Below are 8,211 nucleotides of genomic sequence, written 5' to 3'. Positions count from 1 at the left end.
TAGTTCTCTGGTAAATATCTCCTGCATGAATGAATGAGTGAGTGCGTGAGTGGCTGCAACGCTTGAGCCAGGTTCTCCCTGTCCGGCTAACGTGGAGCAGGGGGCTGGGACGCTGCAGAGCCTCCGTGGGGCCTACACTAATAGAGCAAGACGTGATAGGCGACCTTGGGCAGGTGGCTGACCGCTTTGGGAGGTTCCTCCTCCTCACAGTCAGAGCGTGGAACAGCCTCTGCCCACGTCTCCCCGATCTCATAGAGGAGAGCTCTAGGGAAAGCTTACGCCCTGTGGGGTCCTCAGGCCAGTGTCTCAGGTGGTTTGGGCACAAATCTAGCCTGGAGGCAAAGAGTTTCCCAGAGCCACCTCCAGCCCTAGGGAAATGGGAACCAGACACTCCCACGAGAAGCAGCAGGTGGCAGGGCGGGTGCAGGTAGGAGGACCTGGAGCCAGGACCTCAAAAGGGAACCTGAAAGACATCATCTAGGGTCCATTGGCAAGCTCTGTGCTGGTGCCGAAGGCAGCACTGAACTTTGCAGCTGGAAGGACCTTTGGTGTCTAGTGTGCTCTGTGCATGGACCTGTGGCCCCCACCTCACTTCTGAGCGCCGGACCCAGAGCCGTCCGCCTTCCGGACTTGAACCTCAAGGTCTTCCACAGAGCTCCCCTATTTCAGTCACACCAGAGCCAGCCTGTCTCAGTTGGAAATTTGGCTCCCTTGCCTCCAAACATATGCTTAATCGGCCTGTAGCTCAGTGTCCATTTCTGTCAAATGGGGAGGATGCTAGTAATCACTCGACGGAGTTGTTACGAGAGTGAAAAAGCTGATCCCTGTGAAAGGCTTAACACGGAGCCTGGCACATAATAAGTGCTCAATAAATGGCAACCCGATAATGTCATAATTTCCTACCATCACTCTCCGGGCTGCTTCCTCTCTTGCCGAGGGGGGAAAAAGAGCCTCAGAACTGAGCTCTCTCGTTAATCCCTCTTTGCTGCTGCAGCCAAAGTAGTTTTGCCAAGTCACAAATCCAGCCCTTGACTCCTTTGCTTAAATCCTTCAGTTTTAAATGCCAAGCTTTTTTAGTGGTTTACAAATCCCTGAGGGATCTGGCCTGCAGTCTTATTGTGCTTTCCCTCGGACTTGGCACCTCGTGATGATTGGTTTTATGTTCCAGACCCCTCTCTGCTCTCTCTAGCCTCTGGGACTTCACTCTCGCAGTTACCTTGGCTTGGACCAGTCCCTTCCACCTTTATTCACTGGCTTCCTTCTGCCTGTCTTTTGGGTCTTATCTCAGGCTTCCCCTCTTCCAGGAAGTCTTCCTTCATGGCCTCCCTACGTTAGTGGGAATAGACTCTCTACCCCTGGGATCCCCAGGCTCCTTGCCCGCTTGTCCCCCATCAACCCATCACCCTGCATGATGAAGGCTTGTTTGCAGACCTTTGTCCCCCTGTCATCTGAGAACCCTTCCAGGGCTCTCACCACCTTTCCCTTTCTGTGTCTGGTGCCTGGCCTCAGGTCAGGTTCAGAGTCAGTTCTCATGACTGTTTGTTGACTGAATAGTCACGCTCTAGGGTGGGGGCTGGAGCTGCAGTCCCTAAGTAGAGATGAAGGAAGTCACCCTTTCCAGGGCAGGGGCGACAGGGAGTTTCTGTCTCGGGCATTTCTATTTGGGTCTTGTCTCCAAGTATGTAAAACAACCCACTGCCTCCTTGGTTCATCTCCCCCCTGCTAGCCGGTTGTTGCCATGGAGCCGGAGCGCAGAGAAAGTATTTACATCCACCTGGAGAATTTGGCTTCTGCTCAGACGGCTTAGGCAAAAAGAGAACTTGTTGGCCCACGTAACTGTAAAGTGTAGGGGTTTCTAGCTTCAGGCATGGCTGGATCCAGATGCTCAAATAATATCAGGAATCTTTTCTTTTTTTTTCTTTTTCTTTTTCCTTAGCTCAAGGCCCTTGATTTCCTGTTGGCTTCATCTTCCAACCGTTCCCACCACTGCGGCCACAGTTAGCACCCCTCAGCCCCGAGACAGAATGCCCCTTTCCTGATGGCTCTTGGGAAAGTTCTGGCTTGGGTCACCAGACATTCCTGCACCAAATACTGTAGCCAGAGGGATGAGATGCTCTGGTTGGCCAGGCTGGGCCGTGTGCCCAGCCCTGGAGCCCTTGGGTGGGGTCAATCTCAAGGGACCCAAAGGGATTGAGGGAGGGGTTGGGTGCTTCACAAGGAACTCTGGGATTGAGGGGCTAGAGGAGGTGGGAGCTGATGTGTGCAAAGCACCTGCCTACTTGCGTCTCTTCACCCTGGTCCCCAAAGCCTCCTGTACTGCGCTGTGCACAGCCCCGAGGACATCACCTGGCCACTTCGGGGGCCACTACAGCAGTGTGGCAAGTCCTGGCAGGGGACTCGGGGGCTGATGGCTACCTCGGGGGTGGCCTGTCGTGTTCCCAGGAGCTGAGGGGCAGATCTCCAGAGCGAAGAATCATGGCATCTCTGTGAGACTTTCCACTCAAGACGATAGTCTGTTTGTCAACTGTTTCCTGCCTCTACTTTCTGCCACCCCAGATCCAGAGCCACAGCACAACTGATGAATCAGAAGGGACCTGAGGCTGGGTTTTGAAGTCCCTCCTGCGACCCAGACTTCTCGGTTACAGGCCCCTCACTCCTGGCACTGGACCTTGATTCTACTTTAGTTTGAGAGATTCCATTTCTTCATCTCTGAAAAGGGAGACCATTAGCAAGGTGGTGGGGGTTTGGGGGCAGGGTCCCAGTTACCAGGCCTGTCTAACAGGGCATGCTAACACGTAGCGGTTTTAAACAGCAGCAATGAAATTTTATCCATATATGTATATTTCTTAAGTTAATTTTGAGAGAGAGAGAAAGAGAGAGAGAGAGAGAGAGAGAGAGAGCACGCGTGTGTGAGAGCAGGGGAGGGGCAGAGAGGCAGAAGGAGAGAGAGAATCCCAAGCAGGCTCTGCACTGTCCCCCAGAGCCTGATGCGGGCTCGATCCCACAAATTGCAAGATCCTGACCTGAGCCAAAATCAAGAGCCAGATGCTTAACCGACCAAGTCACCCAGGTGCCCCTCGTGTATGTACAATTTTGGCCCATGGGCAGTGGGGATGGCTTGGCTTGACTCCCTTCGACAGCAACTGGAGTCACCTGAAAGCTTGTGCATTCACGTACCTGAGAGTCACCTGGGGCCGTCGGGGAGAATGAGGACACGCGGGCTCCGCATGGAGCCGGGACTTCCTAACAGTGTGGTGGGTTCCCAGGGTGCGCGTCTCAAGAGAATCAGGCAGAGATGCTCAAGCCCTTTTATGGCCTAGCCTCACAAATCACTCAGGGTCAGGCCTACATTCTATTCATAGAGGCAGTAGCCAAGTCCCACCCAAGTTCAAGGGGAGTAGGAATAGACTACCTCTAGGTGGGGAGGGGCAAGGTTTCAGAAGAGTGTGTGGGGTAGAGACATTGCCGTGGCCATTTTTTTGAAAACACGATCGGCCACAAGAGGGTAGAAGGAGAAAACATCGTTTAAGCAATTGCACGTCAATGTTCAAGACTTGGTAGCTGTTATTATCCTTGCTCTCATTGAAAAGATCCAGCCTCTCTTTGCACGGAAACATCCTTTAGACCCTCTGATAGCTGGGGGCGCCCAGGGGGCTCAGTCGTTTGAGCAGCCCACTCTAGATTTCAGCTTTTAGATCATGATTTCGTGGTTCATGAGTTCGAGCCCAGCATCGGGCTCTGCTCTGACAGCTGCGTTCTCTCTCTCAAAATACATAAATAAACTAAATATATATATTTATTTAGACCCTCTGATAGCTAAAGGTGCAGTAGAAAGTGGATTATTTCCATCGAGGCTGCCAAAAAAATTGGCCCAGACGTGCTGCAGGATTTGTCCAAAGTCACCCAACATCTAGTGTGGTCCTAGCAAGATGGGCTCAGATACAGCTGTCTTCGCGGTTAGCAACACTTGTCCCTCCCTTAGCAGCCACCGGGCCTCTGGTTCCCCTCTGAGCAGGGGGAGTGTCCTGGTTCTGCCGCCCCAGAGGTTGCCGGTGCAGGGTGGAGGACACGCCCCCTCGTGGCGTGCTGCTCCCGCCGGGGGCGGGTGGCCACCATCCTTCGCGTCCTTTCTCAGGCTGCCTCTCTGAGCCCCGCGTCTGGCGCTCGCTCCAGGATGTGAAGAATGAGCCTGCCAGGTCAGAGGGCAGGGCTATTTTTGAGCCCCGGACCCCGCGGAGGTCCAGCAGAGCCTGTGACCCAGAGAACTAACAGGCCCCCATATATTTTGTTTGTTTTTACTAGACAGGCACAGCATGTCCTTCATAGAAAAGTCAGAAAATACATGTTAGCAAAAGGGAAAAAATAAACAGCGTGTGTTGTCATCAGCTGGAGGCAAAAGCCATAGCTCACAAGTTGGAGTGCTTCCCACTTACTTCCTTCTACATATAGTTGTGTGTATTTTGGTGGTGGGTTTTCTAGCACAGATACACACACACACACACACACACACACACACACCAGAATATTCTCTAAATTGTGTTTTATCATATTTTACTTCTTTTGGATTTATCTTTTGAAAAGAGAAATAAAAAATGTGCACAGGGTAATATAATACAACCCTATATTCCCACCACTCAAAATGGGCACATGCCAGCATTTTTCATATTTGTTCTGGATTAAAAAAAATTTTTTTTATTGTATTTATTTATTTGAGAGAGGGAGAGGGAGAGAGAGACGCATGAACAGGGGAGGGTCAGAGAAAGAGGGAGACACAGAATCTGAAGACAGGCTCCAGGCTCTGAGCTAGCTGTCAGCACAGAGCCTGATGCAGGACTTGAACTCACAAACCGTGAGATCATGACCTGCACCAAAGTCAGATGCTTTACTGACTGAGCCACCCAGGTGCCCCTGGATTTTTTAAAGAAGTAAAATATTAGGGTGCCTGGGTGGCACAGTCCGTTAAGTGTCTGACTTTGGCTCAGGTCATGATCTCACGGTTTGCAGGTTCAAGCCCTGCGTCGGGCTCTGTGCTGACAGCTCATAGCCTGGAGCCTGCTTTGGGTTCTGTGTCTCCCTCTCTTTCTGCCTCTCCCCTGCTTGTGCTCTGCCTGTCTCTGTCTCTCAAAAAAAAACAAAAATTTTTTCTTAAATAAAGAAGTAAAACATTAGGGCACCTGGGTGGCTCAGTCAGTTCAGCATCTGACTCGATTTTTGCTCAGGTCATAATCTCACACTTCCTGAGCTTGAGCCTCGCATCGGGCTCTGTGCTGACAGTGCAAAGCCTGCTTGGGATTCTCTGTCTCCTCTCTGCCTCTCTCTCTGTCTTTCTCTCTCAAAATAAATAAATAATCTTAAAAAATTAAATAATAAAATATGATTACACATTAAGTTGGCGTCTTTCACATCCTCCTTCCTAGTTTCATTTTCTCTCTCTTCCCACCCCTAGGTTCATATATATGTATCCATAAATAACCTTTACTCTTTGTGTGCTTTCAGAATTAAAATATATGCTATTAAGTTGTAAACAAGGTTCTGCTTGCACATCGTGTTTTCCAGATCTTTCCACATTCCACATCTAGATCTTGTGACCAAGTCATTTTCAATGCTGTGGAGCACTGCAGCATATAACTGTATCACTTTGTATTTTTCCAGCCCCTGGCGGATCAATATTTGGGTTGGTTCAATTCTACCGTTTCACCTCCTGCGTCTCTCACCCGCGAGCCCGTGTGCCCACGAACAGATCGCCAAGTTGGGCTTCCTACCCGCTGCACCCGGTTGCCTCTGCTCGCTCCTAGGGCACGAGGGTTTCTTTGCTCCACTCTCTTGCTATCCTGGGGTGTCATCAGGCTGTACTCTGTGGAATCCGATGGCCATGAAATGATACACGTCGTTTATAGCCGGCTTTTCCTACCTAACAATGTATTATGAACTATTTTCCTCGCCAGACATTTCTCTTATAAGCACACATTTCATGGTGGTCAAAGCCTCTGCTGGAGCTCTGCCAGGATTTTCTCAACTGATTCCCTGTTGTTTGGACACTGGGGTTTGTTTTCACTGCAAATTGCAAAACTGACCACAGATTCCGCCCAGCCATGGGAGCACGCGCCTTGCAATGTGACTCTGCAGCTCCTCCCACTAAGAGGCGGAGTCTATTTCTCCATCCCCTGACTCAGGCTTGCACTTGTGCCTTGCTGTGGCCAATGCAACACTTTGGCCTAAGAGGCTCTGGAAGCTTGAAAGAGGCTGGGCGCTGGGGCCTGCTCTCTTCCTCATCTGGGACCCGGGGACCGGGGTGGAAACCAAGTGCTAGCCCGTGGGGTGGTGAAACCCGTGTGGGCGTGTAGTCTTGAAACTCCAGCTGACGTGGGACCAACCATGGGGGTCTGGTCCGGCCATGCTAGACCACCCAGCCCAAAGGAGAAGAATCGTCAGGTTGCCTCACAGGAAGATGGGGAATAATACAAGTTTGCTGCTTGAAGGCACTAAAGTTTGAGAATGGTTTGTTAGACCACAGCATCTGCATCTCTTTCCTTTGCGCCGCTAACTGCTGTGAACATTGGGCTGTTCGTCCCTCAAAGTCATTGCCCAGATGGAATGAGGTGTCGTATGTTGGTGTCACCGGGCAGGACTCCCTATCCAGGGGATATTAATGTGGTCTTCACGTGACTTGTGACCCATCTTATTTCCCCCGGGTTTTCCCTCCTGCCCCTCCTTATCTCAAACGGGCTCATCCTTCAGGTTTCCTGGAAGTACCGATGTTTAAATGTAAACATCATCGTGTGGACTTAAGTGTTTAATGGCAGTTATGTGAAGATATCTAGTGCTGGATTTCCAGCTCTCTTGCCCTTCCAGACACTCTCTTTCGAAGCCAGGCGGGGCCACGTGACTTGCTTTGACCACTAAAATGTAAATGGTAGCTTTTAAGAAGGGTCGTGGGGTGCCCTGGGCTTCCCTCCCCTACCGCAGAGAACCAGGAGCTTTGTGTGAAGACCGCGGCAGCATCAAACGCCGATATTCTTGGCTCCCGTGAAGGGTCGATCCGCTTACCTGATGATTCACGGTTGGACTAGATGCGTGAGAAAGAGAAAACATTCTTTCTTGTATTGTGTGGGTTGTCACGGCAGCATAGCCTATTTTGGGTTGAACTCTGTTCCCCCAAATATATGTGGAAATCCTGCCCCCCCAGAATGCGGCCTTATTTGGAGACAGGGTAATTAGGTAAGATGAGGTCATGCTGGAGTAGGTTTGCCCTTCATCTAACATGCCTGGTATCCTTATAAGAAGACGGCGTGACGGTTCAAGGGCAGAACGCCATGTGAGGACAGAGGCAGAGATGGGAGCAATGCAGCCAGGAGCCAAGGAGCTGCAAGGATTGGTGGCCATCACCATGGGAGAGGCAAGGGAGCCTTCTACCCAGAGTCTCAGAGGGAACAAGGCCACGCTGATGACTCCAGAGCTGTGGGAGAATCTGTTTCTATTGTTTCCAGCCACCCCGTTGGCCGGGGTTTTGTTACTGGAGCTCCAGAAAATGAATACCCTTGGCTAACTTTGGCCGACACAACTGTCAACCACGGCGACCCCTTTCAGTCACCCCAGTGTCTGTTTAGTGACGCTTTGCACACACCAGACTCAGTGCTCAGTGCTCCGCGCTCCATATACACTATCATTTGACTCAGTTTTGTTCTTTCCTGTTTAGCTTTATTTTCTTTATTGTGTTCCTACCACATGCCCGGCACTTTTCTCTAAAGCACTGGGGAAGCACAGTCACCAGAATGGCCCCCACCGTCACAGAGCTGGCAGGCTCGAGGGGGACACACTGAGCCGGATGACTAAGTGGGTGCATGTTTGGCTTTACTGAGGAGGTGGGATTTGGACAGAGACCGGAAGGAGGCCCCACAGGTCCAGCCTTGAAGATTTAGTGGCCCTCTGCCCGGACTCCTTTTCCAGAAGGGGAATGGGAAACCAAGCACCAAGTTCATGGGCTGGAAAATCAAGGCACTATTAAAAATGAAGCTGTCAGAGGAAGAGATTTATGAGATCGTGTTACATTAAAAAAAACAGCTTTAGCCAAGATTTCTTAGATAGGATACAAGTACAGAAATCGTAAGAGAAAATTGGCAAATTGAACTTCGTTGAAATGCATGGTTTTTATTCTTCCAAAGGCATGATTAATAATGCGAAGGCTCTTAGATACAGAGAACAAACTGAGGG

This window comes from Suricata suricatta, chromosome 12 (genome assembly GCF_006229205.1).
Source record: "Suricata suricatta isolate VVHF042 chromosome 12, meerkat_22Aug2017_6uvM2_HiC, whole genome shotgun sequence".
Taxonomy (NCBI): Eukaryota; Metazoa; Chordata; class Mammalia; order Carnivora; family Herpestidae; genus Suricata; species Suricata suricatta.
Note: the sequence above shows the minus strand (reverse complement) of the source record.